This window comes from Pan paniscus, chromosome 1 (assembly GCF_029289425.2).
Source record: "Pan paniscus chromosome 1, NHGRI_mPanPan1-v2.0_pri, whole genome shotgun sequence".
Taxonomy (NCBI): domain Eukaryota; kingdom Metazoa; phylum Chordata; class Mammalia; order Primates; family Hominidae; genus Pan; species Pan paniscus.
The window spans coordinates 198,755,550-198,773,908 of record NC_073249.2 but is presented as its reverse complement, the minus strand read 5'-3'; the positions used below and the strand labels follow the sequence as shown (position 1 = coordinate 198,773,908).

The following is an 18,359-nucleotide window of genomic DNA, read 5'->3' as shown; positions in this document are numbered from 1 at the left end:
TCACAATTCCAAAATAAGTTTTTAAAATAATGTGCCTAGAAATGGTAAAGAACAGAGATGACAGTAATGGTAATCAGGGCAACAGGACCTCCCTCTCTCAATGATTGTTCTGCAGCTATTTAGGTTAAGTTTTACAGAATCCATCCACGTACATTGCAGAGAAAAAAACTAGCAAACCTAAACATTTTCTTTTTTTTTGGTAGAGACAGGGTCTCGCTATGTTGCCCAGGCTAGTCTTGAACTCCTGGGCTTAAGTGATCCTCCTACTTCAGCCTCCCAAAGTGCTGGGATTACAGGCATGAGCCACTACACCTGGCCCCAAACCTAAACATTTTCCATTACAAAAAGACAATATTAGGGGAAAAATCTAGCACTCACTAAAATTTTGCAAACTGCAGGTACATTGCATTAACTACGGAAACTAAAGAAAAAATTCAATTTCACCTAAAAGCTAATCATTCTAATGTATTCCCATAGTAACGGCACTGATATCAACTTAGTGAATGGAAACCAGCAGTTTGTTTTAAATTAAAAACAATAAAACAAAATAGAGGCCAGGCACAGTGGCTCACACCTATAATTCCAGCACTTTGGGAGGCTGAGGCAGGAGGATCACTTGAGCCCAGGAGTTCAAGACCAGCCTGGGCAATACAGTGAAACCCCATCTATAAAACACAAAACAAACAAACAAAAAAAATTAGTGAGGCATGGTGGCACACACCTGTAGTCTCAGCTGCTTGGGAGGCTGAGGCGGGAGGATCACCTGAGCCCAGGAGGTCGAGGCTGCAGTGAGCCGTGATAGCGTCACTACGCTTCAGCCCAGGTGATACAGGGTGAGATCCTGTCTCAAAAAACAAACAAACGAACACAATAGAATAGAAAATATTAATATTACAATGCATCACCAGTAGTAAAGATACTGTTTCAAGAAACTTCTGTTTCGATTTCAAATACTAATATGTACATATATGTGTCTGAGTACTGGATAGCAATGTAAAATGTATTTTATAGTGGGTCATGATCAGAAAAGTTTGAAAGCCACTTTACCAGAAAAAAAAAAAAAAAAAATGGCCAGTCAAAAAGGGAAGAAAATAACCACTTCATACTACAGAGGAAACAACATTCAGAGTTTGATGGTTCTCTTTTTTGTTTGTTTGTTTTGAGACGGAGTTTCGCTCTTGTTGCCCAGGCTGGAGTGCAATAGCGTGGTCTCGGCTCACTGCAACCTCCGCCTCCTGGGTTCAAGCGATTCTCCTGCCTCAGCCTCCCAAGTAGCTGGGATTATAGGCGCCTGCCACCATGCCTGGCTAATTTTGTATTTTTTTTTTTGGTAGAGACCGGGTTTCACCATGTTGGCTAGGCTGGTCTTGAACTCCTGCCTCTCAGGTGATCCTCCCGCCTCGGCCTCCCAAAGTGCTGGGATTACAGGCATGAGCCACCGCGCCTGGCCAATGGTTCTCTAAATTGTAGTTTTATATAAGCAAGCCTCTGAAAGAGAACAAAAAAGATAAAGGAAACCACTGAGTTACTTCCAAAAATTTTTTTTTGCACAGAATGTGAGGTACCTACAGTAAATAAATATATACTAACAAAAAATACATAGAAATGAAAGCAAAAATTTTCAGTTTATCTACCTATTAAATGCCCCACTAAATATGAGAGATGGCCTATTCTCTTTGCGAAGCTCTAGTTCTCACTCTCAAGAATATTATTGATTAGTGTTGCCTAACTACTGCTTCCTAACCTATAGCAGAAGAACACCTGGTGAAAAGCAAAAGCAGATTTCAAAAATTATTCTTTAAATTATCACAGATGTTTCCTAAATTTGACATTTTTAAATTTAAAAGAGAAAAATTCAGTGATGTAATAAAACACTGATTTTTATAAGATATTTAGGTACTATTTTTTATCCTATAATGTTCTCTAAAGTCTGAAATATTCCCCCAAAATTCATACATGTATATATTGGATTATTCTTTTGGTAAAGAGAGTGAGATTATCACATTCATTTCATCAATCTACTAGGAAAAAATTAACATCATTGTGCTAAATTAAATGTTCCTCTTATTTTGAAAAGGGGGAGGGGCACAACAGGTGAAGCTGACCTAAATCGTTTTCAGTCACTATGGAAACTAAAGAAAAAATTCAATTTCACCTAAAAGCTAATCATTCTAATGTATTCCCGTAGTAATGGTGCTGATAGCAACTACCTACCAATTTTCCTAAATTCAGTAATTGCTACAATATTAAATTTCAGGTGAAAGAAAACTATTGAAATGTTTAAATACACTGATTATCAGACCCATATTGCTTTGAATGTGGAAGCAATTAAATTAAATTAAATTGCAGAAGCAATTTAAAAGGGAATTGCTTTGAATCAAAAATTAAATGTTTAACTAAAAGTAAAGAACATTCTAAATATCAACAAGTATTATCATCATAGCAAAGCCTACTCTGTTCAGCTCCATAACAATACTTTTCCCACCAAGTGGAAAAAGGACAAAAGCTACTATAAAAAAACAGTATACTTAATGTCTCGATTAATAAGAGTTAACATGAGAATTAAAATTAGTATTCCTAATCAAATGTCACTTCTTACCAGAAATATTTATACTTTTTCTGTAAACCAGATTCTACGATTCTCGACTGTTTTCAAAATATTCAGAAAAATAATATCATTATCTGAGTACAAGACTCCTGCATTAAGGTGCACCTCAACTTATATAAAATAATCTCCTTCCCCCAGATATTTGATTAAATTTTTTTATTTGGGCTTAATAAAGGCACAAAAGAATCATTTTAATATGATCAATAATATTCTAAATGACTATTATTTGCATCTTCTCATTTAGAAAGTAATTTGTTTGTTAAAGTTCCCCTCATCTTTTCTAAAGTAAAAATAAAATCACTAATTTAAATATACTACTCTAAACATGATAGCCCTAAAGAGATGAATGTACTCTAAACATGATAGTCCTGAAGAGATGAATGTCCTTAATTTCACATAAATTTCCAAATTTGGAAATGAGACCAGTGGCAAATAAGATGTTTCAGTTTTAGTCTTCTGTTTTATATTTCAAAGTTGTTAAATTCATATGGGAATGGTAAGATTTAAGTATTTTAAGACTATTACATAAATTTGTTTAATACTCTGAAGGTAAAAGAAAAAAATTAACTTCGAGGGGCCATTTTATAAAAAATAGTGACTTATCTCCAAGTAACTCCAAAGTAATTAACTTCCATAAGATAATTTTTCTAACGGGGGAGGAATTTGATCCCGTATTGCTTTCTTAATATATGGTTTTGCCATCTGAGAAACATCGGTAGTAAAAGGTTTGCAATTTGCCTTAAGCCAGCATTAGTAAAAAGGCCAAGTAAAACCCTCCTTAAGGTTCCTAACCAAAAGCAGTATTCTTTTGTGTTTCAGACAAACTAGATTTTTAACCTCAACCTATAAAGAAAGAAATCACTAAAGTAGCAGACCCTTGTACAAATAAGATTAACTCAGGAGCCAAAAAGACTAAGTTCAAATCCAGCTCTTTGATAACTAGTTGTGTTACTTTGGGCAAGTTACATAACTTCTGTACCTCAGTTTCCTTATATGTAAAATGGAGATAGTAAGAAGAGTACCCTTGGCTGGGCACGGTGGCTCATGCCTGTAATCTCAGCACTTTGGGAGGCTGAGGCAGGCAGATCACGAGGTCAGGAGTTCAAGACCAGCCTGACCAACATGGTGAAACCCCGTCTCTACTAAAAATACAAAAATTAGCCGGGCGTGGTGGTACACGCCTGTAATCCCAGCTACTCAGGAGGCTGAGGCAGGAGAATCACTTGAGCCCGGGAGGCAGAGGTTGCAGTGACCAGAGATTGTGCCACTGCACTCTAGCCTGGGCGACAGGGCAAGACTCCGTCTCAAAAAAAAAAAGAATAGTACCCTTATTTCATAGGGTTGTAAAGATTAAAGAGTTAATACATGTAAACTACTTAGAATAGTCCCTGGTACATAGTAAGTGCTGTGTAAAGTTCACTTTTATTTTTACTGTTTCACCACTACAGAGTTTCATGGTTCAGTTGTGAAAGTTTCCCAAGTGAAAATTATTTGATTGTATCTATAACGAAAGAACATGATTTTATGTTAATTAAGTTTATTTAATTCTAATTATGTTGTCTTACGTTTAATTCAGAAATGTACAAATAAGATCAAATTCAGAATTTAAGTGTACATATCAGCCTGGTACAATATTACCTAGCCACATAAATAGCCTAAATATGTATTACTGTAACTGTACACAGTAGGTGCCTAAACAATATTTGCTGAAATAAATGTATTACAAAGAGTATTGCTAATTATTTTCTAGGGAAGAAAATGAAAACCATCTAACTGCTACAAACATTAACCAAGCTAATAAGTTAAAGTGCATCCAACACAATCTGTAGTAAGATCTTCACGATATTAAGCACTGACTGCCTTGGGCTGATCTGTTAACTTATTTACAGTAAGTTGGCACTATTTAAACTACACATTCCTTTTCTGATTCAAAATACTATTGCATACTTAAATGGGAAAACAGCAAAGACAAATTTTAGGAAGCCCATATTTTAAATGGCTGTTTTTAAATATACTATAAATAACAGAGAAAATGCCTAAATTACTTCTACATTTAATAATTAGCTACCCTGGAACTTAGGTTGATGGAACTAAATAAAAATATCAAGGATGATATGTTCCATTATTTGCTATGTTATCTGACAGTAAAAGATAACAGTATCAACAGGGTAGTTTAGAGCTTAAGCCATACACTTTGTAAAAGAATATGCACTTGTATTTTCAAGTTAATTAGAAAACAGAAAGTCCACCTATTTTCCACCTTACTATCAATATGACAATTCAACCTTTTGGTATAAACCAATTAGATGAACATCTGGGAAGCACTGACTATTCCGAAATATATATATATATACATATATATATATATATATATATTTTTTTTTTTTTTTTTTGAGATGAGTCTCGCTCTGTCGCCTAGGGTGGAGTGCAGTAGCACGATCTCAGCTCACTGCAACCTCCGCCTCCCTGGTTCAAGCAATTCTCCTGCCTCAGTCTCCCGAGTAGCTGGGACTACAGGCATACGCTGCCACGCCCAGCTAATTTTTTGTATTTTAGTAGAGATAGGGTTTCACCGTGTTGCCCAGGCTGTTCTCCAACTCCTGAACTCAGGCAATCTGCCTGCCTTGGCCTCCCAAAGTGCTGACTATTCCTAATATTTTAAAATACACATTTCTATTTTGAACTATTCTTCCTCCATTTAAATCATACATGAGCTAAAGTATCCTGTTGTTACATGCAGAACAGAAATATCTTTTGGACAAACCGCTACCTAAAAAGAAGTTCCATGAGCCTTTTATTTATAATCAAAACAAAATAAATGAAGTCATGAAACAGCTTAGGCACAGCACAGAAACCATAACGCTACAAGGTACAAGTGACAAGGACTTGTTGGAGGTATACTTTGTTTCTTAAATTTTCAAAACTACATCAGCCGCCTGTGGGTGGTGGCTCACACCTTTAATCCCAGCACTTTGAGAGCCCAAGGCAGGCAGATTGCTTGAGTCCAGGAGTTTGAGATCAGCCTGGGCAACATGGTGAAACTCTGCCTCTCCAAAAAAATTTCAAAATTAGCCAGGTATGGTGGCATGAACCTGTAGTCCCAGCTATTCTGGAGGCTGTGGGAGGATGGCTTCAGCCCAGGAGGTCAGGGCTGCAGTGAGCCGAGATCGTGCCACTGCACTACAGCCTGGCCAACAGAGCAAGGTTTTGTTTTGTTTTGTTTTGTTTTTTGTCTCAAAAAAACAAACAAACAAAAAACTACATCTCCGTAAACACAGGATTCAAGGACCAAAAAACAAACAAACAAAACAAGTAAGACAAAGTACATTAGCAAATAAAATGACAAAAAAGAACCAAAAATAATCAAACCAAACCAAAATAAGAAAACTTGGTAAGCCTAAAACTAATATGCAGAAACATATTTTAAATTGAGCCCTTAGGGGTACCAACTAAAGTAGAAATTTTTATAGAAAATCAACAGTAATTTTTTTTCCTGAGCTTTAAAAACAAACACACATTAAGCTGTCTCTGGGTTTGTTTGTTTGTTTGTTTGTTTTGGTTTGGCAGCTAGGTGGAGGGTCAGGCTTGAAGATCAGCAGCATGAACACAACTGCTCCAATGACAACACAGGATGCTCATTTCATTTAATGGCTTCAATGCAGAATATACAGGCCAAAGTCATTTTAGAAGAACAAAAGACTCCTAAAACTTTTCAACTTCTACTTCTGCACAAAACAGTTTCTTTCTCTAGTCCCTCTTTGAAGGCAAAATGACTTCGGCTTTGGATTTTAAAATCCGTGTCACAGATTTCTTATCCTAATAGTCTCATTCATATATGACATATACTGAAATGACCCACTAAATACTATATTGTGCTTTCCAGCCTACAGCTTTAATGGAATTAACACTCGCTACTCTGAGAGCATGTATAGGACTTCTTGACTTAAAAAAAAAATGACCTTGGAAATTAACTGTTTAAGTTGTAATTTCTTTTTTTTTTTTTTTAAGAGAGTCTCACTCTGTTGCCCTGTGGAGCGCAGTGATGTCATCACAGCTCACTGTAACCTCAAAATCTTGGGCTCAAGCAATCCTCCAACCTCAAGCTCCTGAGTAGTTGGGACTACAGGCGCACACCACTACACCAAGCTAATTTTGTCTATGTTGCCCAGGTTGGTCTCGAACTCCTGGCCAATCCTCTGGCCTTGGCCTTCCAAAGTGCTGGGGATCATAGGTGTGAACCACCATGCCAGACCTAAACCCTAATTTCTTTATGTTTTGTAAATAAGAGTGCCACTTCTTACTAGTGACAATGGTATATAATCTTTATAACTAGATTTTATTATTTTCTATTGTTTTGAAGACAGAGTGATTTCCCATCATTTTTGGGGTTTAATGTTCTTATCTTAATCTGCATTAATTAAGCTGGCATTCCCATGGCTTAAATGAAGCCCACAAACCTGAAGGTAAGGAAGCAGCTGGAGTAAGCCATACACATTGGGGTTTGTTTTGAAGGATGGAAAATAGGCCAGGTTGGACAGAAGCTACAGCTAGGTAGTGGGGAGGAGGTACACATAAGAAACTTTCAAAGAGGCTTCACTTAGCAGTTAGATAAGTCCTGAAAGCCAATCAGAAGGGTCCTTCTCTGTGGCTTCTAGGACTAACATGGCCAAGCTCCAAAGTCCTTTGCTAAAAACAGCTGAAGAGAGCCCAATTTTGGAATAAGCCAAGGACTATACACTCTTATATGTATATGTATCCTATAATGAAGATTTTTCTATAGCTAATTAGCCAAAAGATAAGCAGGTGCTCAAAGCTGTATTTAAGTTCATACTGAAGTACTACATTTTAAAGCACAATTTATAGATTACAGAAACTGATGACACAAAAACCGCTGCAATCGAGTGCTAGATACACACTATAAACATCGGGAAAAAATAAAGATTACCCAAGCCTATACTCTAGATCACAAAATTTGGGAAAGGGAGCACTAACCATTATTAAATGCAATTCCTTCATGTTATAAATGACTTTAAACCTCTAGGGAAATTTAAGAAAGGTGCCCTAAATCTCAAAATGAGAAAATGATAGTTTTACTACAAAGGTGGAAATGGTAAGGAAAAAAAAATACAAAAGTTAGAAGAATATTCTAAGTAATGTACTTCTAAGTAATGTAATTCTAAGTAAAGTCTGGCTAATGAAGGAAGAGGAAGACAAATAGAAAACTTAATACAGTAAAAATGAAAAAATGCATATGTGCATACTAAGTTCAAAGAAGATTACTTTGAAATTACTATAGTGAACTCTTCAGCAGACCACTTTTCGGAAACAACACAATAAATTCATAAATCTGGGGCTAATGATCTCTCCACAAATTCTGTCCTCTATCATCACAAGTGTCCTGTAAGAAACGTCCATGCCGAAAACAAGAGCTGAACGTCCCAAAACATTGGCATTTTTGCCTCAGCTGTGCACATCCATTCTCATGGGAACACAAAACTGACAGAACGTCCTCATGACTTGTCAATTAACAAGATCGCGCCAGCCCAACTGCTAGCAGTACCGTGTGCCTGCCACCTGTTAGCTGCTCTTGAGAGAGCCCCAAAACTGAGGTAAAGCGAAGAACTAGGAACGCCTTTGTTGTACCCTAACTATGGAAGCTACCAGAGTTCAGTCTAACCCGGCGCCTTAAGGCAAAACTTCCCCCAGGCTGGGGAAGTCTTCCCATTTCGGCGCTTTGGCAAAGCTCTCCTCTAGCTAAGGACAGGCAGAAGAAACCCAGGAGAAGCACTGTCACCTACTGGTCCCAGGAGGAAGGATCAAAGCTGAAGAAAGTTGGGGGACAAGGAACTAGGACCCTAGGGAGAGGCTCAGTTTCTCGTGGTGAAGAGTGAGCACAATGAGAAGCTGGGCCGTCTCGCTGGGTGAAAGAACGCTGAGATCCCAGATCAGGGATAGGGGAAAAGAGGTTCTAAAAGAAGGGAGGAGGAGAAAAAAGGAGAGGCAGTGGCTGAGAGAAGCGCTGAGGCGTAAGGCAAGAAACCGAGGTTGGAAAAGGACTGATGAGGCTGAGGAAAAACAGCGAGGCGACAGAAGCACGGAAGCGCGAGAAGGCTAAGCTGAGGTGAGTAAGGCGAGGCCAGCGTGAAGGAAAGGGCTGAGGTGAGTGAAGCACTGCAGGGACAAGGGACAGACGAAGAGACTCCCACCCACAAGGACCGAGGCAGAACTCTAGACCCATCCCCCTTCACGCTGTGCTCGCCCGGCTGCGCTCAGACCCTGTTGGCAGCGGAGACTCACCCAAAGGCTGTAAAAGCCCCACAACAGGACATGGAGACCAGTCCAGACCCACAGTAGAACCAATCGAGCGGAGGAAACCGCGGCGTTAGCGTGACCCGGATGCGCATCGCTAGGAACCGGAAGTAAGCGGCCAGAGTCACCTCACAATCCACACCTCGTTCCACTAGAAACCTCTGGGCGCATGTGTTGAGTCTGACCGGGCGGGGAAGCGCTTAGGCTCCGCCCACTCCGCCGGCCCGGCGAGCCACGCCCATGGCCACGCCCCTCTCAGTGCCTCGGAGACAGGCAGCTTCTGGGTGAGCGCTAGGCAGTCCTGACCGTACAGCCTTCACTTTTAAGGCGGTCTTTAAAAATGCGCGTAATCCCCACCTGGCTAAAAGGAACGTAAGAAGTGTTGGGTGCATTTGGTAGATTTAGAAAAACTGGGAAGGAGAATGAGTGGGAAGTTTTGGAAGACATTTGGGAGGCTAGCCCAAGGTGATCTTTTTTTTTTTTTTTTTTTTTTGAGACGGAGTTTCGCTCTTGTTGCCCAGGCTGGAGTGCAATGGCGCGATCTCGGCTCACTGCAACCTCCGCCTCCCGGGTTCAAGCGACCCTCCTGCCTCAGCCTTTCGAGTAGCTGGGATTACAGGCATGTGCCACCACGCCCGGCTAATTTTGTAGTTTTAGTAGAGACTGGGTTTTTCCATGTTGGTCAGGCTGGTCTTGAACTCCCGACCTCAGGTGATCCGCCCGCCTGGGCCTCCCAAAGTGCTGAGATTACAGGCGTGAGCCACCGTGCCCATCCCTTTTTTTTTTCTTTTGACACAGAGCCTCGCTCTGTCGCCCAGGCTGGAGTGCAGTGGCGCGATCTCGGCTCACTGCAACCCCCGCCTCCTGGGTTCAAGTGATCCTCCCACCTCAGCCTCCCGAGTAGCTAAGACTACCGGCGCGCGCCACCACGCCCGGCTAATTTTTGTATTTTTCGGTAGAGACGGGGTTTCGCCATGTTGCCCAGGCTGGTCTCCAACTCTGGAGCTCGGTTGATCCCTTGGCCTCCCAAAGTGCTGGGATTACAGGCGTGAGCCATCACACCTGGCCCCAAGGTGATCTTTTTATCCCCAAATTTAGTTTATTCTTAATATTATATTAAGCTTACAATTCACTTGGTGCACACTGTTTTCGGAAGCAAAATTCTTAAATGTTTCGTTAATTTTAAATTACAACCCAAGTATGGGCTAGAAGCAAGGTTGAATTCAGGCTTTGTGGAGACTTGACGTTTATTCAATTGGGGGGCCCTCTTTAAAATAATCAAGGCCAGGCACAGTGGCTCATGCCTGAAATCCTAGCACTTTGGGACGCCGAGGTCGACGGGTTGCTTGAGCCCCGGAGTTGGAGATCACCTGGGCAACAAAATTAGACCCTGTCTCTACAAAACAAACAAAGCAAAACAACAACAAAAAAACCCCAGAAAAATTAGCCAGGTGTGGTGGCACGCACCTAACTGAGCCCAGGAGGTAGAGGCTGTGGTGAGTTATGATTATGCCACTGCACTCCAGCCTGGGCAACAGAGCGAGACTGTCTAAAAAAAAAAAAAAAAAATCCAAAATTACAAATACAATATTAGATATAAAAGTGAACCTTTTATAATGAGAAAAATTACAAACATTTTTATTAGCTCACAAATACCACGAATAACAAAATCCAGAAAAAAAACTATTTTTCTACATTTTTTGACTGTATATTTGATCACCTCTTCCGATGACAACAATGTACTAAGCAACATCATTTACTAAGATCCTTAACTCCTCTCTCACATCCCACATGTACTCCATCAGCAAGTTCTGCAAGATCTGCCTTCAAAATCTGTCCACAACCTGACCATTTACTGCCTCCGTTGATATAAACCAGTCAGTCAGTGACTGTGAGTGCCCTATTTATACTCTTGCCTTCCCACAATCTTTTTTTTTTTTTTCAGACAGTCTCCCTCTGTCACTCAGGCTAGAATGTAGTGGCCTGATCTTGGCTCACCGCAACCTCTGCCTCCTGGGTTCTCCTGCCTCAGCCTCCTGAATAGCTGGGATTACAGGCGCCCGCCAGCACGCCCAGCTAATTGTTATATTTTTAGTAGAGACAGGGTTTTGCCATGTTGGCCAGGCTGGTCTTGAACTCCTGGCCTCAAGTGATCCACCCACCTCAGCCTCCCAAAGTGCTGGGATTACAGGTGTGAGCCTCCACGCCCGGCCCCCACAATCTGTTAATATAGTAGCAATGGGCTCCTGTTAAAACCCTAATTAGATCATGTCCTTCCTCCAATGCATTCCTATTTCAGAGTAAAAACCAAAATCCTTACATTGGCCTACAGGACCCTCAAGATTTGACACCTCCAGTACAGCTCTGCTCTAACCTCAACTCCTACTCCTTCTGTCATCCTTCCCCTTAAAGCACACTGGCCTCTGCCATTCCTCAAAACTACAGGTAGGCTCAGGGCCTTTGTGCTTTTTAATCCATCTGCCTGGAGTGCTCTTCCCCCAGATACCTGCATCATTCATCCGCTCACCTCATTTACATCTTTATTCACATGTCACTTTCTCAATGAGATCTTCCCTGACGCTACATTAAAAATTGGAACACTACCATCCTCTTTGTACTTTCCCATCCAACAAGTTGCTTGTAAATTTGGCTTAGTGTCTCTCTCCCCCTGCCAGAATGTAAGCTCCATCAGTCCATGGATGTTTGTCCGATTTGTTCACGGATGTTTTTCAGCACCAGAATGGAGCCTGGCACACTGTAGGCACTCAGTAAATGTTTGTTGAATGAAGGGCTAAATTGCTCATTTACTTTGGTTTTCCTGATCTGAAACCCTGCAAACTGAGTCACCACCTCCACCAGAGGGAGCCCATGAGTAATCAATGCAATAGCTCCAGAAAAGTTATGCCTAAAGCATTTACATACATATACACTCTGTTTAAGGACAGGAATATGTTCTGAGAAATCCCTCATTAGGTAGTTTCATCATTGTGCGAACATCGTAAAATGGACTTATACACACCTAAGCTATATGGTATAACCTATTGCTCCTAGGCTATAAATCTGTACAGCATATGACTGTACTGAATACTGTAGGCAATTGTAACACAATGGCAAGTATTTGTGTATTTAAACATATAAAAACATAGAAAAGGTACAGTAAAAATATTAAATAATCTTATGGGACCACCATCATATATGCATTCTATCATTTACCAAAATATCATTATGTGACAGCTATGGTTCTAAAACAGAGCTACAAGAAAGCATGCAAATTCCTCCCCAGAGCAGAAGCTGTACCTTGCTGGTGCTCCAGTGTCTTTACAGTCATTTAAGAATAAAATCCAGGCTGGGCGTGGTGGCTCACGCCTATAATCCCAGCACTTTGGGAGGCCGAGGCAGGTGGATCATGATGTCAAGAGATCGAGACCATCCTGGCCGACATGGTGAAACCCTGTCTCTACTAAAAATACAAAAATTAGCTGGGCATGGTGGCACGTGCCTGTAATCCCAGCTTCTCGAGAGGCTGAGGCAAGAGAATTGCTTTAACCAGGACCTGGGAGACGGAGGTTGCAGTGAGCTGAGATCGTGCCACTGCACTCCAGCCTGAGCTACAGAGTGAGACTCTGTCTCCAAAATAATAATAATAATAATAATAATAATAATAATATCCAAAGGCCGGGCACGGTGGCTCCCATCTGTAATCCTAGCACTTTGGGAGGCTGAGGCAGGCAGATCACCTGAGGTCAGGAGTTCATTATCAGCCTGGCCAATATGGTGAAACCTCATCTCTACAAAACATACAAAAATTAGCCAGGTGTGGTGGCAGGCACCTGTAGTCCCAGCTAGTTAGCAGGCTGAGGCATGAGAATCACAGGAGGCAGAGCTTGCATTAAGCCGAGATGGCACCACTACACTCCAGCCTGGGTGACAGAGTGAGAGACTCTGTCTCGAAAAATAAACAAATATATAAAAATAAAATAAAATAATAAAAATAAGAACTCTAATTTATATATTTCCATTTTGAAAAGACATGATGAATATATGATCAGTGTTTTATAATAGCTATTAATTTAAACCCTCCTGATTGACATATATGAAGTACAATGGTCTGGATTTTATTTCTGTTGATGTTCTATATTGTACTTGAGGCAATTTCTTATGATATACATGATCGTTGAGCTTCTAAAAGCAATCAGTAGTTGGTAGGATTGTAAAATGGTGCAACCTTATGGAAAGCCATATGGTGGTTCCTGAAAAAAATTGAAAATAGAACTAACGTATGATCCAGGAATCCCCTTCTGGGTATATATCCCTAAGAATTGAAAGCAGGATCTCCAAGAGATATTTGCACACCCATGTTCACGACAGCACTATTCACAATAGCTAAGAGATGGAAGCAACCCAAATGTTCATTGATGGATGAATGTATAAACAAATTTGGTATACATACAATGGAATACTATGCAACCTTAAAAAGGCAGGAAATTCTGTCTGGGTGCAGTGGCTCATGCCTGTAATCCCAGCACTTTGGGATGCTGAGGCGGGTGGATCACGAGGTCAAGAGATCGAGACCATCCTGGCCAACATGGTGAAACCTTGTTTCTATTAAAAATACAAAAATTAGCTGGGCATGGTGGCATGTGCCTGTAGTCCCAGCTACTCAGGAGGCTGAGGTAGGAGAATCGATTGAACCCAGGAGGCGGAGGTTGCAGTGAGCTGAGATCACACCATTGCACTCCAGCCTGGTGACAGAGCAAGACTCCACCAAAAAAAAAAAAAAGAGCATGTACACATGCTACAACATGAATAAATCTTGAGGACATTATGCTAAATGAAATAAGCCACTCACAAAAGGAAAAATACCGTATGATTCCACTGATATGAGTTATATAAATTAGTCAAATTCATAGATATGGAAAGTAGAATGGTGGATATAAAGGGTTGGGGAGAAAGGACAAAAGGGAGTTTCTTTAATGAGTATAGAGTTTCAGTTCTCCAAGATGAAAAGGTTGAGATCTGTTTCATAGAAAGCAAATATACTTAACACTACTAAACTGTATAATTAAAAATGGTTAAGTTGGTAAATTTTATGATATGTGTTTTTACCACAAATAAATAGATTAATAATGTTTAAAATCTGTAGGAATCTAGTCATCACTGTAATAAAGACATGGGTCACTTTTGCCTACTTGACCCTGCATGGAGATTACTAAAGTCTTTTTCACAGTTTTGTTCAAACTTTCACCAGCAAAACGCCTTTGGAATAGAATAAATTCAAATTTGTAAGATATTTAGTAACCATTGCTACCTTCAGAGCAAAGCATTTCCAGTTTCCTGAGTATAGTATCTTTACCCACAGGCATCTTTTCCATATCATCATTACTACTGTTGATATTTTTCCAGCAAATCAATATCATTTAGCAACATCCAAGATCTCTTGCTTGCTTTATAGAGAATGTGTCTTGAACAAAACTTGAGTGTTTTAGGAACACCTTACAGGAATGCATGCTATAAAACCGTAACCATGTGCCAGGTGCAGTGGCTCATGCCTATAATCCCAACACTTTGGGAGGCCAAAGCGGGTGGATCACTGGAGACTGGGAGTTTGAGACCAGCCTGGGCAACATAGTGAGATCCCCTGTCTCTACTAAAAATACAAAAATTAGCTGGGCATGGTGGCATGCGCCTGTAATCCCAGCTACTCAGGAGGCTGAAACACAAGAATCGCTTGAACCCAGGAGGCGGAGGTTGCAGTGAGCCGAGAATGCACCACTGTACTCCAGCCTGGGTGATGGAGCCAGACTCTGTCCAAACAAACAAACAAAAAACCTGTAACCATGGATTAAAACTATAACTGTGGAAATCGACATGAGACGTAAATAGGACATTTTCTCCATCCTTACCACAGTCAGCTTTGTATTCACCAAGACCACACTAAGCATGCACTCTGGTGATCTGTAAATACATAACGAACTATCCCAAAACTCAGTGGCTTAAAACAACAACCACTATATTATATCTCACACTTTTTGAGTCAGGAATTTGGGCAGGGCTCAGCTGGGTGATTTCTCTGTTCCATACTGTATCAACCAGTCAGTTGATGGCATTCTAGCTTGCAGCCAGGTTAGTCTGGAGGGTCCAATACATATGCCTGACACTGAAAGGCTGGGTTCAGCTCGCCCCAATGCATGTAGTCTCAGAGCCTTTCCACGTGGTCTATTAGGGTAGCTGAACTTTTCACATGGCAGCTCACGGATCCATAAAGACAGGTTGTGGAAGCTGCCATTCTTTTAAGTCCAGCCTGGAAAGAGGCACAGCATCACTTCCATTTTAGTCTATTGGTCAAAGCAGTCATAGAAATCTCCTAGATTCAAGGGAGGCGACATAGACTCCACTTTGTAATATGAAGAATGTCAAATAATTTGCAGCCAAGTTTAATTCACTACAGTGTAGTAATTTGCAGCCAAGTTTAATTCACTACAGTGTAGTTTATTTACACTCTGTATCTGACTTTTTTTTTTACCTCCCCAAAACTATTGTTCGAGTAACTGTTATCTGTCTGATGTTCATGATAAGAGCTCCTGCGGAAAAGTTCATCTTGATTTGTATCTACCTGTTTACTCAGCAACTACTTTGTAAAATTCCAGACTCTGAGGACATGGTAAAAAAACAAATCAGCTGCGTGTAGTGGCTCACACCTGTACACAACACTTTGGGAGGCTGAGGCAGAGGGATTGCTTGAGGCCAGGAATTCATGATCAGCCTGATCAACATACTGACACCCTGTCTCCACAAAAAAGAAGAAAAATAAAAAAAGCCAGGCATGGTGGCACATGCCTGTAGTCTCAGCTACTCAGGAAGCTGAGGTGGAAGAATTGCTTGACCCCAGGAGTTCAAGTCTGCAGTGACCTATGATTGCGTCACTACAGTCCAGCCTGGGTGACAGAGTGAGACCGTGTCTCAAAAATGAAACAAAACAAAAACACCATAAATCAGGCTAAACTCCCTGCCCTCATGGAGCTCACATTCTAATCAACCCGTAGACAGAAATGTGTGTTGAATGTGTTCAACTGGGACTTAACACTCTTTCCTACTTCATTCTAGTGAACCTTCCCATACTGCAGAGGTGGAAGTTTATAAATGGCATTTCACAGGCTCCCATCCACGTAGGATTCTGGGTGAGAACTAGATATGGTCCATTAGATGTACTTAGGTAAGATTTGTAAGGTAGAAATGAGGAAGAAGCCATTTTCCTGCACTTGGCTGTTTCTGTTGGCCAATATGATCATTGCTGGAGACATGGGGTTTTTCTGAGGCAGAATATCAGTTTGTTTTGTTTTGTTTTGTTTTGAGAAGGAGTTTCACTCTTGTGTCCCAGGCTGGAGTGTAATGACACGATCTCAGCTCACTGCAACCTCCACCTCCCAGGTTTAAGTGATTCTCCTGCCTCAGCCTCTCAAGTAACTGGGATTACAGGCACCTGCCACCACACCCGGCTAATTTTTATATTTTTAGTAGAGATGGGGTTTCACCATGTTGGCCAGGCTGGTCTCAAACTCCTGACCTCAAATGATCCACCCACCTCAGCCTCCCAAAGTGCTGGGATTCCAGGTGTGAGCCACCAAACCCAGCCCAGAATTTCAGTTTCTAGTCTCTCTGAGTCTTGAAAGGTAGTAGCAGCAATAGGCCGGGTGCAGTGTCTCACAACTGGAATCCCAGCACTTTGGGTGGATCTCTTGAGGCCAGGAGTTCAACACCAGCCTGGGCAACATGGCAAAACCCTGTCTCTGCTAAAAATACAAAAATTAGCCAGCCGTGGTGGCAAGCGCCTGTAATCCTAATTACCCGGATGGCTGAGGCACAAGAATCACTTGAACCTGGGAGGTGGAGGTTGCAGTGAGCCAAGAGAGCGCCACGGCACTCCGGCCTGGATAACAGAGTGAGACTCTGTCTTCAAAAAAAAAAAAAAAAAGAAAAAAATGAATGAATGAAAGTTACTAGCAGCAATGATGGCTTGCAAAAACAGTACTTACCCAGTCTTCTTCTTCTTCTCCTTCTCCTTCTCCTTCTTCTTCTTCTTCTTTCTTTTTTTTTTTTGACAGTCCCACTCTGTTTCCCAGGCTGGAGTGCAGTGGTGCAATCTCGGTTCACTGCAACCTCCACCTCCCAGGTTCAAGCGATTCTCCTGCCTCAGCCTCCTGAGTACCTGGGACTACAGGCATGCACCACCATGCCCTGCTAATTTTTGTATTTTTAGTAGAGATGGGGTTTCACCATCTTGGCCAGGCTGGTCTTGAACTCCTGACCTCATGTGATCCGCCCGCCTCGGCCTCCCAAAGTGCTAGGTGGCGCCCAGCCTACTATATATTATTTAGACTAGTAGTTCTCAAAGTATGGTCTGGGGACCTCCTGGAGACCTCCAAGACACTAACAGGGAGTAAGTGAAATCAAAACTACTTTAAAAATGACACTAACTCATTATTTGCCTTTTTCACTCTCATTCTTTCAAAAGTGTGGTGGAATTTTCCAGGGGCTATGTGCTGATTCATTGCTAATGGCTAATGGAATGTGTGCTGGTATATTCTTGCATTTTCAAAATTCCTCAATTTTAATCTCTAAAGGAGAAAATATAAATAGCTGTAATCATATAAACAAAAGCTCTTTGGGGTCACCAGTAATTTTTTTTTTTTTTTTTTTTTTTTTTTGAGACGGAGTCTCCTTCTGTTGCCCAGGCTGGAGTGCAATGGTGCGATCTCAGCTCACTGCAGCCTCTGCCTCCTGGGTTCAAGCAATTCTCATGCCTCAGCCTCCTGAGTAGCTGGGATTACAGGCACATGCCACCGCATCCAGCTAATTTTTTGTTTATTGCTTTTTGGTTTTTTTTAGTAGAGATGGGGTTTCACCGTATTGGCCAGGCTGGTCTCGAACTCATGACCTCAGGTGATCCACCCACCTCGGCCTCCCAAAGTGCTGGGATTACAGGCGTGAGCCACCACATCCAGCCATCAGGGTCACAAGTAATTTTTAACAGCATTAAGGGATCCTGATATCAAAACATTTGAGAACTGCTGACCTAAGTCATTGTGTATATTCATTCTTGTACTATTTGCAGTGGCTCCACTTTGGCCATTTCTGGATGCCTGATTCCCACACACGGCTATACCCATGCCATGTTCAACACCCTCCTACCAGGATGCCTTTCTATTTTGATTAAAACACTTGAGACAGTATCTTCTTGCACATGACCAGTAACAGCTGTTTTGGCACAGCCTTGGGACTCCGCATAACTGTGAACTGTCCTCATGGCCAACACAAGACCCACAGACCAGCCCTTTGCCCTGCTGGTGCTGGATTATCTTTTCTGGCTGACTCATCTGCGATACCTGGTTTCTGCCCCTGCCTTTGCCCTGTTGAGCACTAGACTGACCCACTCTTGCCTCCT

General features: G+C 41.4%; 1 protein-coding gene across 5 annotated transcripts in view; it reads right to left on the bottom strand.

The window, feature by feature from the left end:
• The window catches only part of EYA3 (EYA transcriptional coactivator and phosphatase 3), a 119,216-nt gene extending 109,234 nt beyond the window's left edge, over window positions 1-9,982 (bottom strand). For 2 of the 5 annotated variants that reach the window (XM_063593628.1, XM_063593635.1), the window contains exon 1: window positions 722-842. The gene's annotated coding sequence lies outside the window, so the exon portion shown is untranslated. Of the gene's footprint in view, window positions 1-721; window positions 843-8,905 lie in introns of those variants that run through there. The other 3 variants (XM_003828080.6, XM_024929234.4, XM_055096108.2) reach the window with 3 other exon arrangements.
• Window positions 9,983-18,359: the final 8,377 nt, after the last annotated feature.